The 14,814-nt window shown below is 38.3% G+C and overlaps 1 long non-coding RNA gene across 4 annotated transcripts in view; it reads left to right on the top strand.

Annotated features, from left to right (window-relative positions):
• The window catches only part of LOC110255481, a 324,773-nt gene that overhangs the window by 179,837 nt on the left and 130,122 nt on the right, over positions 1-14,814 (top strand). For 3 of the 4 annotated variants that reach the window (XR_002335849.1, XR_002335848.1, XR_002335846.1), the window contains 2 exons: positions 3,290-3,506; positions 5,179-5,287. This is a non-coding gene — a long non-coding RNA (uncharacterized LOC110255481). The remainder of the gene's footprint in view (positions 1-3,289; positions 3,507-5,178; positions 5,288-14,814) is intronic. The other variant, XR_002335847.1, reaches the window with a different exon arrangement.

The following is a 14,814-nucleotide window of genomic DNA, read 5'->3' as shown; positions in this document are numbered from 1 at the left end:
CCATATGCTGCAGGTATGGCCCTAAAAAGAGAAAAACAAAACAAAAAATCCCCAAAGCTCATATGTATGTTTCTATTTTATCCTTATAGCAAAATCCTTTGGAAATGCTTTCAAAAATTTGGAAAGCAAAGCAGCAACCTAAAAAAAAATGTTCTAATGCAATGTTTATGGTTAGGAAAATCTCTGTCAATAACCAATGTAAATACAACTGCACAGAAATTTAAACACAATAGATGTTGTATAAAATATGTGTTTATTCATCTAGCATTGCATTGAATTTTTGGCCCCACAATAAATGCCAAGAAGGATAGTATGGAAGTCCTAGATGGTGATAAAATATTCCATAGTAAGATTTGATTCTATTTACTGTTAATTTAATAGTGTTGTTTGGCTATCTCAAGATACTTAGGGAATACCAACTTAAATGATGAGAACAAGACATAATTATCCAAAGTAATCCATTAATTTTGACATTTTGGGGGGTCCTTATTTTGTGCACTGGCATTTGAACATGTGAAATGTGAATTGCTTTCATTTTTACTAAAGAAAGTATAGGGTGAGGAACCGTCATAATTGTGTATTGTGGTTAATACGTTTCTAGATATAACTTCACCGTATCACCACAGATGTTTTGTTGGTTATGACGTTCTTGTTACTAAAGGGGAAAATTATTAATTGATGATCAACATATTGCATATGGTTTTCTAATGAGTGTATTCCAATTCTGATTAGTTTTACCTTAACAGAAATACTTTCTCCATCAGCATAAGGATAGTAGTAGAGTTTCAAAGCAATATTTCAGGGGTAAATTTATATCTTCATGACTGGCACATTTTCTTACTGAAACATTCTTTCAATCATCTCTTAACAACTCAACTTCAACAATTTTTAAGTTACAAGTTATTTCTCTCTACATATATATATATATATATATATATAAATTGTAGGTGTTCTTCCTTCACAGTTGTATGAACTGGAGTTTTAATTCTAGCTCTGTCACTTTCTCACTAGTGTCTTTGGGCAAATTATGTTCTGTGTTTAAAACTCCTTTTTTTTTTAAAAAAATATTTATCTTGTAGATATGTTGTGATGATTTTATGAGAAAATGCAGATAGAGCCTTTAATAAGTCCTGGCACTTACTATATGACATACATGCATATGCACATAAAAAATAAATAGAGAGCTGTGCGTAGAGATATACATGTACATATGTGTATGTAGATAGACATAAACATAACCCTACACACAGGAGATTTAATCCTTTTGCATGGTCCTTACACAAGTTGGCATATTTTCCTGGGAATCTTTTTATAGCTTTTATAGCCTAAATATCATCATAGATGATGTAAACTACTAAGAACAAGAAGACTACATTAATTCTCTCTTAACAACAAAAGGATTGCAACAGAACAAAGGGTGGGGGGAAAATGTATACATGTAAGGATAACTTGATCCCCTTGCTGTACAGTGGGAAAAAAAAAATTAAAAAAAAAAAAAAAAGGATCTCTATTGCCTGTGGGCAGATGTGACAGTATGTTATAGGACAAGGACTTTTTAAAAGTTTGGTTCTGGCAAACTTGTTTCATAGATTCTTATGAACAAATGTCCAGTGTGATCAAACAAGCCATGTAAACAGATCTATAGAATGACAGTTGGAGGGGTGATCACTGACACTAGGTCTAACCTCCTTTATGTAGGAGGAAACTGAAATCCAGAGGACTGCAAGATTGACATTTGAAGATGAATACACTGAAATTGAACAGTTGTTCATCTTCAGATGTCATGTTGTCTTTTCATGTTGGCAATTTTGAAGAACACATTTTTGTCAGGACTTGTGTGATCAAAACCCAAAAGCATTTTGAAGACAATGTGAATCATCCAGTCTGGGGACAAGTGGAATAAATTTCCAAAAATGAAATATCTTGTAACCTACTTAGTATTCAATTGAAAGCGAAGAAACATAGAAGAAAAGGTAAAAGATTTAACCATTTGTTTAAATGGTGATTAGTTAATGAATTTGAACTTTATGAGGGTAGGAAGAGTGTCTAATCCAGTTATGAACATTGGCTAAAAGGAAGCAGCTCAAAATGTGTATTGTGAAGTGCCTGGCATAATATAGGTTATCAATTAATGTGTGGAGCACTTAGCATATACTGCATAAGTGTTTGTTGAATTAAATTTGGAGGCTATAGTCATACAAGGCTACTTAGCTCAGTGGTAATGATTTTTGCATCATCCTTGCTCATAATTCTCTAACATGGAAGCAAAGAAGGGGAAACAATGAACAGGTTAAGGAGAAAAAATTTTTCCACCTCTGTCTTACTCCTTAAAGTACAACTTACATTTGTATTATTAACATTTGCTGTGTCATTGAAGAAAAATCCACTTGTAATGAGTTTGTGTTCAAGACTTTTACACTTGGCAAAACAAAACTTCTTGTTTGAAAGATAAAAGGCTTATTTTCCAAATGGTTTCAAATGCAATGGATCTCTACAGAGGAATTATTTACTAATAACATTTTAATGTATTACTATAAATGAATATAAAATACATGAACCTGAATTTTCTCATTTTCCATATGATTCAAAGTAAATGGAAAAGACACTTCAGTAAATGTTTTTGGACTTCTTAATGGACTCAGGCAGTTTTTAAAGTAGCCCGGTAGGTAAATAACCAAAAACATATCTAAATTTGCATACCCTTGCTCAAAAATTCACTCATTGTTTCTACACATTCTACAGCGTACTAAGGCAGCAAGGAATTATTATTTAAGGACTAGATATAACTTCCCCTGAAGGGCTATGAAGTTTCAAAAATCCAAAGTAATAAGTCTCTAATTCTTTGTATCTTCCTGTCCCTGGTACTTTGTGTGGACATGACTGGCTATGATATGTCAAAGTGCAAGAGCGATAAATTAGCTCCATTAAGTATCATCTTGCAAACAAGCCAATGGTGTACTCTACCTCCCACCAGCTATTTGGATTACTCTTTGATATATTTGCTGCATCTACAATTCCATACACTTTTTTTCCCCTTCTTTGTCTTGGTTGTAGTCTTAAGGCTACATGTCATTTTTCATTTTCATTATACATTATATTGAATTGTGGTAGATGTCTCCTACATATATTTTGGCTTCTCAGATGGGATAGATCACATAAACTCTAATAAACCATTGTAAAATCTTTAGCACCAATATAAATATTAGCAGAAATAGAGGTCGCTGTTTTATATGAGTCATTCTAAGACTCAAGGATGCTTTTTTTTTTTTTTTTTTTTTTTCCCTCTAAGTGTGCTGAAAAACTTCAAGTTTCACAAAAGTTGAGAACTGGCTCTTCTGGAAACTGGATTTTGGAAAACTAGACTGATGCTCCCAAAAGTTCCTAATGTAATAATACAGGCTTGACCTACTTTGTGATCCCAAACCCTGGAATTTGCTCAAGTTGATTTCTTTAAAGGATCACATATGGGTATATTAAGAAGGTAAACATCTTTATAAAAGAGGAAGGTAAGCTGTTAAGTACTCCTGAGGAGTTCTCCCATACCTTTGCAAAGGACTCCATCATTTCAAACAATAATGACTCTGGGAATCATTATTCAGCACATACCTAAGCTCCTGGTAGCTAACATATGCTAAATATTCTATGAGCATATATAAGCTAAATTTGCAGGTGAAAATTTGCAGATATCTAGTGTGAAGGTGAGAAACCTAGATCAAAAGGGATATAAGCTGGGAGCAAAGAAAATAACCTTTTTTTCTCCCCCAACTGCTGGACCATAATTCAAAGTAAGCAGTACATTTTATCTCATGGCGCAGTGCTACACATACATACATACATAACATACACACATACTTATATGTATAACTGATAGAAAAGTAACAGTACTTCCCTTACTATGTAAGGCATTCTTTCTATAAAATGGACATTTTCCAGGATTTTCTATTCTATTGTATACCATCTTTTAAAGTACCATATCCATTACAGAAATCTTACCAAAAGATTGTGGTCATAAACTGCAGTTCGATAGACGCTGAAATCGAAGGTTGGGTTCAGCCCAGAAGCTGGTAGCTAGCAAGGCTGGAGAGGCATGGGGAGAGGGCCACTAGGATGAGGCTAGTTGAGGGAATTTAAGGAGGCACTTACTCTAGCACACTGACTCTTTACTTGCAGGACCTGTGAGACAGTGCTTCCCTAAATTTGCACTCTTACACCTCACTCCACCTCTTAGTCTCAGCCATGAGGACCAAAACAGCTTCATTAATGGAAATCCAACCATTTTATTCTGTTTGAAGGATAGTATCAGAGTCAGGAAGGTAAATGAGAGTAGGCGGGAAAAAATCAAAGAAAGAAAACTGAAGCATTTAGGTCAACAGCAGGTCAGAAGATCACCCAACAGGCTATGACTTGGAAGAGAATATTCCAGAGGATAGATCTGAGTTAGAAAGTTCCCAGCAAATAGGAGAGCTACAAAAGTTGGAGGTTTAACCCCGGGAGGCTGAATTTTGCTGGTGTAAGCAATCTTCTTTCTGGAACAAAGCACTTCTCTTCCAAAGCAGAGGTTTGGGTAGGGATTGTGCTTGTAGTATGAAGTTCTAACAATAGTGGTTGAACAAATAGGGGGCTTATTTTTGTCATGTAGGATCAAGTCTGGAGGTGAAAAGCCCAAAAGTGTGTTAAGGACCCCCCAAAGACCCAGGCTTCCTGCTCCATCATCCTTAGCACAGATCTTTGTCTTCTTGGATGGAAGTGATCCACCTCTACTTACAAACCTTCACCTCCACCCTCACAAACACACTCTGATTAATAGAAAGTATATTCATAGGAGGAAGAAGAAGAGGGAGGAAGAACATGAGGAAAAGAGAAGAGGAAAAAAGGGAAGGAATACTTTTCTAGAAACCCTCAACTGGATTAATCTTAGGTCTTACTGGCCAGCATTATGGCACAGGCCACTCCTAGATGCCAGTAAGAGTAAGGTATGTTGCTTTTTATCTGGGTACATTTCTGTCCCTGCCAAATGATGGGCTTCCATTAGCAAGCAAGAATTGGAGAATGGATGAATAACTAGTATTGTCTGCCACATACAGGAGGATCTAATTCCAGAATGACTAACCCATGTGGAATAGGTAGTTGAGAGCACCTGCTAATAACAGAAGTGCATATTTTCATTCCTCTTTACAGCTGAAGATACTGAGGCTCGGGGCAAGCAAAAGGCAGGACTAAGATGGAAACTCCACTCTTTTCAACTCTAATGACAGATTTTTCCATGACTCCACAATGTTCTCTGAGGGTAAGTCAGGCTATGCCACTTTTTCTCTCCTAATCTTTCATCTATGGGCCCATGTGGCCAAGTGTTCTCTTTCTCTTATGGAATAGGAGATGGAAACCTCAATGAATTAGTTGATGGCTCTCAGACAGGAGGGTATATGCTTGGGGAAAGTGAGGCTCTTCAGATTGATTATCTCAGAATTTAGATTCCAGAGAAAAAGAAGGCAATAAGAAATACTATAGTTTTGCCTCGTCTATAGAGTTTCAAGGAATCAGAGCATCTGGTTCAGAATATTTGAGGTTGTTCTTTGCCAACTCCTAGGCTGCAGAGTTTCTCAACACATGGGCTGCAGACGATGTAGTTCAGAATCTCTGGGTCTTAAAAAAAAATGCATATTCTCTATAAATACTCCTTCCATAGGAGATCAAAACCTCTGTGGTTAGGACCTGAGAATGTGAATTTTAATGACCTCTGCAGGTTATGATGCAAAATACAGCTTTGTTACTGAAGGTGGGATCTGGCTGCTTGATTCTCTAAAACCACTAAAGAAGCAAGACTGGAAAGGAAAGTTTGCTTTATTTCAGATGCTGGCAACTGGGTAGGTGGAGAGTGGACTTCTATCCAAATGCCAGTTCCCCCCACCACTGACAATCAGTGGGCAAAAGTTTTTATAGGTAGAGAGAGAGGGCTATGTGCATCAGCAGCACACTCAGCTCTGACAGTCATCTTGAAATTGGTCATGTGGTATCTGATTAGTATCATCTTGATTTTGTTAAGTACAGTTAATCTTCAGTTCCAGGGTCAGTTTGTTCCCATTTCTTTGAGGCCGGTTCTCAGAATCATGGCAGCTGATGTCATGGCTACAGTCTGGTCACCATGTAGTTAACTTCTTCCATCTGGTGGGGGTTTCAGTATCTACAAGAGGGCTCACAGGACATGGCTCAGAATATTATCTATTGCCCTTGAGAAGGAACTAAAGGTACTTGACTTTGCTTAATCACTAAACTCTTATTATTTGGTCTCATTTGACTGTTTTCCTTTGCTTCTGTATTTTCTCATTTTTATAATTAAACTTATTCTTTGGCTAAAGTTTTCCCCCAGATGAAAGGCAGGTGGAGGACATGGTGGGGGAAGGACCATAGGGTCCTGCTCCATTTCATTTTGGGATCCATTAATAAGAAACATCAATAATGGCATTTATTGAGTACCCACTTTGGCAAACAGCCAATCAGACACGGCTATTTATTGTTTAATCTGAACACCTTTATGAGAACCATTTTCATTTTCTTAGTGAGGAGCTGAGATTCAGGAAGCTTAAGTACCCTTTCAAACTCAACTGGCCCTTGAGTAATACACCTGGGATTCCTTCCTTGCCTTCCTTCCAGCCGTCTTCCTTCCTCAGCACCAGATTAAGTGAGGAGAGTGGGAGGGTTCCATGTTGATCCCTCCATCCTGCTAGATAGCCCATGTAAATAGGTTTTCTGGGTTTATTAGGAATTTGGGCATGTAGTTTAAGAAAAGGTACTCAGAAAAAAACTATATGATGTGAATGGACTGAAGAGAATCACACATAAAAACAGTCCTGTCAAATTCTTCATACTCTAGGATTTCCCATTGTGGCTCAGCTGGTTAAAAACCTCACATAGAGTCTGTGAGAATGAGGGTTTGATCCCTTGCCTTGCTCAGTGCATTAAGGATCTGGCATTGCCACAAGTTGAAGTGTAGGTCACAGATGCAGCTCAAATCCGGTGTTGTCATGGCTGTGATGTAGGCCTCAGCTGAAGTTCTGATTCAACCCTGTAAAAAGAAAACAGAAAAAATTTGTTTTCATATTCTAGCTTTGGGGTTGCAGCAGGATTTCTCAACTTCAGGGCTATTGATGTTTGAGATCTGGTAAATTGTTATGGGGGACTGTCCTGTGCATTGCAGAATATTTAGCAACATCCCTGGGCTCTACCCAACAGATGCCAATAGCAACTCCTCCTCCCCTCCAGTGGTGATAACCAAAAATGTGTGCAGATACTGCCAAATGACTACTGGAGGAAAAAAAAATCATCCTGGTGGAGAACTGGGTTGAAAAAAAAATCATCCTGGTGGAGAACTGGGTTGAAAAAAAAAATTTTCGTAAAAGCCCATCCTGGTGGCTTTGCTGATAGAGAATTTTACCTATGCCTGGAAACAGGGAACGAGGCCTTGTCCAGAGGGGAAATTCCAGTGTGTTCAGGTCTGCTTGACACCAGTCCTTAGAGTGCATGTTTAGGTTGGCCCCTTCCTTTAGGTGGGGCCTCACCTCAGGGAATAGAGGAGAGAAGGAAAATAGATATACAAAAATCTGACCTTGAATCAGGGCTGACAGAGCAACAGAGTAGCAGAAGATGCACCAGGGGCAAGCTCTTGCTTGGCATTGAGATTGTCTTTTTTTGGAAGTAATTAAAAAAAAACCAAAAACAGAATCATTTCATCTGAGTTGGGAAAGCAGTAAATAATTAAGCTAATTTGTTTGTGTATGTGGTTCAAAGAAGCCTCCAGAAACCATGGTCCCTAATTCTAAATGGAGAAGCTGAGAAGGAAGGCAAAGCCTCATCAGTGTAATGTACTAGATGGTGGGGCTGAGAAAGGGCTGACTTGAATTATTCATCTTTGACATCTGGAAGGTCAATTTGGTGTTTACAACTTGATTATATTTCAGATTAGCATACACTTTGTTGTCAAATGTTTCTAAGGCCACAATTAACTATTTAAGCACTCTGCAAATTACTTAAATCCATGACTAACAAGTATTCAACTTAGACTGGGTACAGCAGCAACACGTTGATCTTTATTTCTTACATATTCTCTCTGACCGAACCAAGTTTTCACATCTTGCCTTTTTTTTTCCTTTTCTCATTTATTTATTAGATTTTAGTTATTTTTCCTCTTTTTATCCTTTACCTGTTTTCCACATTTACATCCATTGTTCCTCATTAGATATTCTGTAGCATCCAGGGGTTTCCTAGCCACTGGTCTTTGGTGCCTTAAGTCTTCTGGGTCCTTGAAACCCTTGAAATCATCTGCCACATTTTGTGAGGATGGACCTGCTTCCCTCATCACAGCAGGACCTTAGACACCCTCAGATTCCCAAAAGATCTCGACCTAAAAACGGTAAAGTCCGCTGAGGGACATCTGCTCCAGACTTTCAGCACAGAAGGAGGAGAGCATGTGTAGGCTCTTTGCTCTGTTTCCTCATTTAACCCCCTCCCAGACTCTGTATGACATTGGCGATGTTGTTTTTAATGGATAGTTGAGAATGTAAAAGCTTGGAGAGATTTGGTAGTCACCAAGGTGATCCTGCTTTCAAGGGGCTCAATGGTCAGAATTTAAGTGGCCCTTTTCAAGATTGACTCAAAAGCCTCTTTCCAAGCCTCCAATAAGATTGGGCAGTTGATAATTGTGCTAAAGTAGAGAAGACAGAGGACATGGAGGCAGAGCTCATAACCCCATGCCATCCTCAAAGGCATGAGAAGTAGGACTCAAATGAACTGTGATTAGTTTCTTGGGAAGAAGGATTATCGAAACAAGGACACTCTGCATTACATTAATATAATACTTTAGCAGCTTGCACTACTGTTTGTACTCTCTGAATGCTATGCTAACAGAAGTGCTGTGCTAACATAAAAGGCTGATTTCAATAGATATTAATCATAATTCAGTTTTACTAATTTGTAGAAAACTCAGTTTTTAACATTTAAACTCTTACAAATATTCATTTATGACCAATGAACCATCCAGTATAAATGAATGGCAAGTTTTAAAATAGTTGACTTTGAAATTGTAATTTCAATAATGATCTCATTTATATTGAGTGCCTACTACTCCCTGCCATAAATAAAAAGTTTATTAGAATGTGGTCACTCCTCATATTTAATTATTTTTGGAAAATAAAAAGATGACCCTTTTTCCCATTTTATGTTCTTGTCTCCCTTGTCAAAGGTTAATTGACCATAGGTGTCAGGGTTTATTTCCGGGTTCTCTATTCTGTTCCATTGGTCTGTCTGTCTGTTTTGATACCAGTGCCACACTGTTTTGATGACTGTGGCTTTGTAGTATTTCTTGAAGTCTGGGAGAGTTATGCCTCCTGCTTGGTTTTTGTTTCTCAGGATTGCTTTGGCGATTCTGGGTCTTTTGTTGTTCCATATAAAAGTTTGGATTGTTTGTTCTAGTTCTGTGAAAAATGTCCTGGGTAATTTGATAGGGATTGCATTGAATCTGTAGATTGCTTTGGGTAGTATGGCCATTTCAGCAAGCATTGCTGGGAAACCTGGACAGCTGCATGCAAAGCAATGAAACTAGAACACACCCTCACACCATGCACAAAAATAAACTCAAAATGGCTGAAAGACTTAAATATATGACAGGACACCATCAAACTCCTAGAAGAAAACATAGGCAGAACACTCTCGGACATCAACATCATGAATATTTTCTCAGGTCAGTCTCCCAAAGCAATAGAAATTAGAGCAAAAATAAACCCATGGGACCTCATCAAACTGAAAAGCTTTTGCACAGCAAAGGAAACCCAAAAGAAAACAAAAAGACAACTTACAGAATGGGAGAAAATAGTTTCAAATGATGCAACTGACAAGGGCTTAATCTCTAGAATATATAAACAACTTACACAACCCAACAGCAAAAAAACCAATCAATCAATGGAAAAATGGGCAAAAGACCTGAATAGACATTTCTCCACAGAAGATATACAGATGGCCAACAAACAAATGAAAAAGTGCTCAACATCACTGATTATAAGAGAAATGCAAATCAAAACTACCATGAGGTACCACCTCACACCAGTCAGAATGGCCATCATTAATAAATCCACAAATAACAAGTGCTAGAGGGGCTGTGGAGAAAAGGGAACCCTTCTGCACTGTTGGTGGGAATGTAAACTGGTACAGCCACTATGGAGAACAGTTTGGAGATACCTTAGAAATCTATACATAGAACTTCCATATGACCCTGCAATCCCACTCTTGGGCATCTATCCGGACAAAACTCTACTGAAAAGAGACACGTGCACCCGCATGTTCATTGCAGCACTATTCACAATAGCCAGGACATGGAAACAACCCAAATGTCCATCGACAGATGATTGGATTCGGAAGAGGTGGTATATATACACAATGGAATACTACTCAGCCATAAAAAAGAATGACATCATGCCATTTGCAGCAACATGGATGGAACTAGAGACTCTCATACTGAGTGAAATGAGCCAGAAAGACAAAGGCAAATACCATATGATATCACTTATAACTGGAATCTAATATCCAGCACAAATGAACATCTCCTCAGAAAAGAAAATCATGGACTTGGAGAAGAGACTTGTGGCTGCCTGATGGGAGGGGGAGGGAGTGGGAGGGATCGGGAGCTGGGGCTTATCAGACACAACTTAGAATAGATTTACAAGGAGATCCTGCTGAATAGCATTGAGAACTATGTCTAGATACTCATGTTGCAACAGAAGAAAGGGTGGGGGAAAAACTGTAATTGTAATGTATACATGTAAGGATAACCTGACCCCCTTGCTGTACAGTGGGAAAATTAAAAAAAAAAAATTACAGCATGCATCAGAACCATCAAGAAGGCTTATAGAACCCAGATGGCTGGACTCTACCAGTGTCTGATTCAAAAGGTCTATGTGAAGCCTGAGAATTTGCATTTCTTACAAGCTTTTCAGGTGATCCTGCTCATGGAAGTTCCTGGGCCAGGGATCGAACCCCCTGCTGCCTCTGAGACAATGTCAGATTCTCAGCCAGCTGCACCACAGCGGGAAATAACTCCTAGTGATTCAGCATCATTAATTGAGCGCATACTCAATACAGTTTTACTTCTTCTTTTCTAATTTGAGTTTCTTTTATATCCTTTTCTTCTCCAATTGTCGTGGCTAGGATTTTTAATATTGTGTTAAGTAGAAGTGGTGAGAGTAGAAATACTTCTAATGTTCCTGATCTTAGAACATTTTTGTGTTAGTAACACACTTTTTTTCTTTTTTCATTTTATTGCTTATTTTTAGAAGTCATACATTTATAGAACTTAAAAACTTAGTCTTACAAGGCTCATTGTGGAAAATAGTGGTCCCTTTTCTTAACTCAATGAATTTTGTTACATTTTTAGTTGTACAATGATCATCACAGTTTGTGTGTGTGTGTTTTATTATAGTTGGTTTACAATGTTGTGCCAATTTTCCTGTATAGCAAAGTGACCCAGTCGTGCATATAAATACATTCCCTTTCTTTATCATCTTCCATCATGGTCTATAAAGTATAAACATTCTAGTATGGCATTCTCTCTCTCTCTCTTTTTTTTTTTTTTGGCTGTGCCTATGGCATGTGGAAGTTCCCAGGCCAGGGATTGAACTCATGCCACAGCAGTGACCTGTACCACAGCAGTGATGACACTGGATCCTTAACCTGCTAGGTGACCAGGGAATTTTTTAGCTTTTTATCATTGAGTACAGTGTTAGCTGTGGGGTTGTCATATATGACCTTTATTATGTTGAGATATGTTCCCTCTCTGCCCAATTTCCAGAGAGTTTTTAATCATAAATGGATGATAAATTTTATCAAAAGCTTTTTCTACATCAATTGAGATGATTACTAGGTTTTTATTCTTCAGTTGTTAATGTGGTGTATAAAATCAATTGATTTGTGGGTATTAAAAAATCCTTGCAGAGTTCTGTTGTGTAAGGTTAGGATGTTTATTTGAAAATTTTCTTGTTTCTTTACACAAGCTTATATCACTATAAATTTTCTTCTTATAATTCCTTTTGCTGTATCCCATAGGTTTTGGACCATTATGTTTTTGTTTTCATTTTTCTATAGGTATTTTTCGATTTCTTCAGTGATCCTTTTAGTTTAGTAGCATATTGTTTAGCCTCCATGTGTTTGTGGTTTGTGCAGTTTTTTTCTTATATTTGACTTCTAGTCTTAGAGTGTTGTGGTCAGAAAAAATGCTTAATATAATTTCAGTTTTCTTAAATTTACTGAGGTTTTATTTGTGGTCTATCATGTAATGTATATTGGAGAATATTGCATGTTCACTTGAAAAGAATGTGTAGTCTGCTCTTTTCATGTGGCATGTTCAATATACATCTATTGCGTGCATCTGGTCTAATGTGTCATTTAAAGCTAGTGCTTCCTTATTGATTATCTGCATTGATGTGCATAGGTATTAAAGTCACTACTTTTATTGCTACTGTTGATTTCTCCCTTTATATCCATTCATATTTGCTTTATGTATTTAGGTGCTCCTGTGTGGGGTACGTATATAGTTACACTTGTTATCTCTTCTTAAATTAATCCTTTGATCATTATACAGTGTCCTCCTTTGTCTCTTATTCTGTCTTAACTTTAAAGTCTGATATAAGTATTACTACCCCAACTTTCTTTTGATTTCCATTTGCATGGAAAACATTTTTGCATCCCCCATCTTCAGTCTGTATGTCTTTAGATCTGAAATAACACTTTTAGACAGATATAGATCTTCTTTTTATATCCATTCAGCCATTCTACATCTTTTGATTGGAGCATTTAGTCCATTTACACTTATGCTAATTATTGATATGTACGCCATTTGGTTAATTGTTCTGAAGGGTTTTTTTTTTTTAGATATTTTTGTTTTTTCTTCTTTTGTTCTCTTTTTTTTGTGATTTGATGACTGTCTTTGTTGTTTTAATTGTTTTTTCCTTTGTTGCTTTTAATATTCTCACTTTATTTTTATGTTTTGTCATTTTAATTATAATGTGTCTGGGTGTGTTCCTCTTGGGGTTAATCCTATATGAATCTTTCCTAGACTTGTGTAACTGTTTCCTTTCAGGTTAGGATGCTTTTCTCCTTGCATTATATAATGCAAATATTAGTATGTTTGGTGTTTTCCTAGAAGTCTCTTTAACTGCTCTCATTTATTTTCAATCTTTTTTCTCTTTTCTCTTCAGCAACAGTGATTTCTATTACTCTGTCTTCTAGCCCACTGATCTGTCCCTCTGTATCATTTAGTCTACTATTGATTCATTTTATTGTGTTTTTCATTTCAGTTATGGTATTCTTCATCTCTGTTTAGTTGTTCTTTATGTTCTCTAACTCCTTTTACAAAACTTCTAACCTCTCGCCCTGGGCATCTATTTTCCTCCTGCTTACTTTGATCATCTTTATAATTACTACTTTGATTATCTTTATAATCACTACCCTAAACTCCTTCTTAAGTAGATTGTCTATCTCTACTTTACTTAGTTTTCCTAGGGTTTTAGCTCGTTTCTTTTTTTGGAACATATTCCTCTGTCACCTCATTTTGCTTAAGTTACTGTTGATGTTTTTATGTATCTGGTAGGTTAGCTACATTTCTCAATCTTGAAGAAGTAGCCTTCTGTAGAAGTCCTTTGCATCCCAGTAGCACATTCCCCTCTCATCAAACAAGCTGTATGCTCTAAGGCTTCCCCCTAAAAGGGCTGCATGTGTCCTTCTGTTGTGGTGGTCTGGCTTTACGGACAGCCTGATAGGCTTGTTTGGACCCTGGTCCAGCTGGTTGCCAGGCTCTGCTTTGTGCAAAGACTACTGGCTGCTGGTTGGGAGAGCTGGGTCATGAGGCAGTCACCTGCAGAACCTAAGGGGGCCCTGGGGCTACTGTGGGCTCACTGGTGGGTGGAGTCGGGATCTAGAAGGTTCTGGGGCTATTTCTTATCCACTGGTGGATAGATCCAGGTCCTCGAAGTACTAGACTACTAGCAGACAGAGCCAGTTCCTACAGTCTGGTTGCAGGCCCCAGGGATCTTGGAGCTTGTATCAGATAGTTGGGGGAGGGTCAGTTACTGACAGAGTTGGATATAGCATATCCCAAAGCTTGTGTTGGCCTGTTAGTGGGCAGAGCCAGGGCCTAGCTGGTCAAGGAGAATGGTCTGACCCACTGTGGGCAGGATGCAGGATTGTGGTTTTCTTGTGTCTACTATCTGATCCCTGATAGATGAGGCTGCTCCAGAGGCTAGAGAAGGCTTCCTAAGGGCAAGGCCAAGGCCCAAGAGATTCTGGGGCTGTTGCTGACCACTGGTGGGCAAAACTGGGTCCTAGGCTCTCTGGTGGGCAAGGCTATGTCCAGAGGTGGCTGTGAGCTCAGGAGGTCTTTAAACAGCCTGTCTACTTATGGGTGGGGCTGTATCCCCTCCAGTTGGTTGCTTGGCCTGAGGCATCCCACCGCTTGTCCCAATAGGCTGCTGGGTGGGGCCAGGTCTTGGTGCTAATGATCCAGAGACAGAATTCCACCATTGTGCCCACCAGCATCAGTGTCCATATAGTAGAAGCAGCTCCCAAGAATGGCTGTCACCTGTGTGTTTGTCCTCAGGGTGAGCCACAGCTACTCTCTGCCTCTCCAGGATCCCAGCAAGTAGGTTTGACTCAAGATCCTATCAAATTACTGTTTTTCCCCTGAGCCCTGAGTGTGTAAGAGTTTGTGGGCTCTAAGAGTAAAGTCTCTATTTCCCCTAGTCCTTTGGGATTCCTAAAATTAAGCTCTGCTGGCTT

The sequence above is a fragment of the Sus scrofa genome, chromosome 9 (genome assembly GCF_000003025.6).
Source record: "Sus scrofa isolate TJ Tabasco breed Duroc chromosome 9, Sscrofa11.1, whole genome shotgun sequence".
In the NCBI taxonomy this organism is placed as follows: domain Eukaryota; kingdom Metazoa; phylum Chordata; class Mammalia; order Artiodactyla; family Suidae; genus Sus; species Sus scrofa.
Note: the sequence above shows the minus strand (reverse complement) of the source record. Positions and strands in the feature narration are given on the sequence as shown.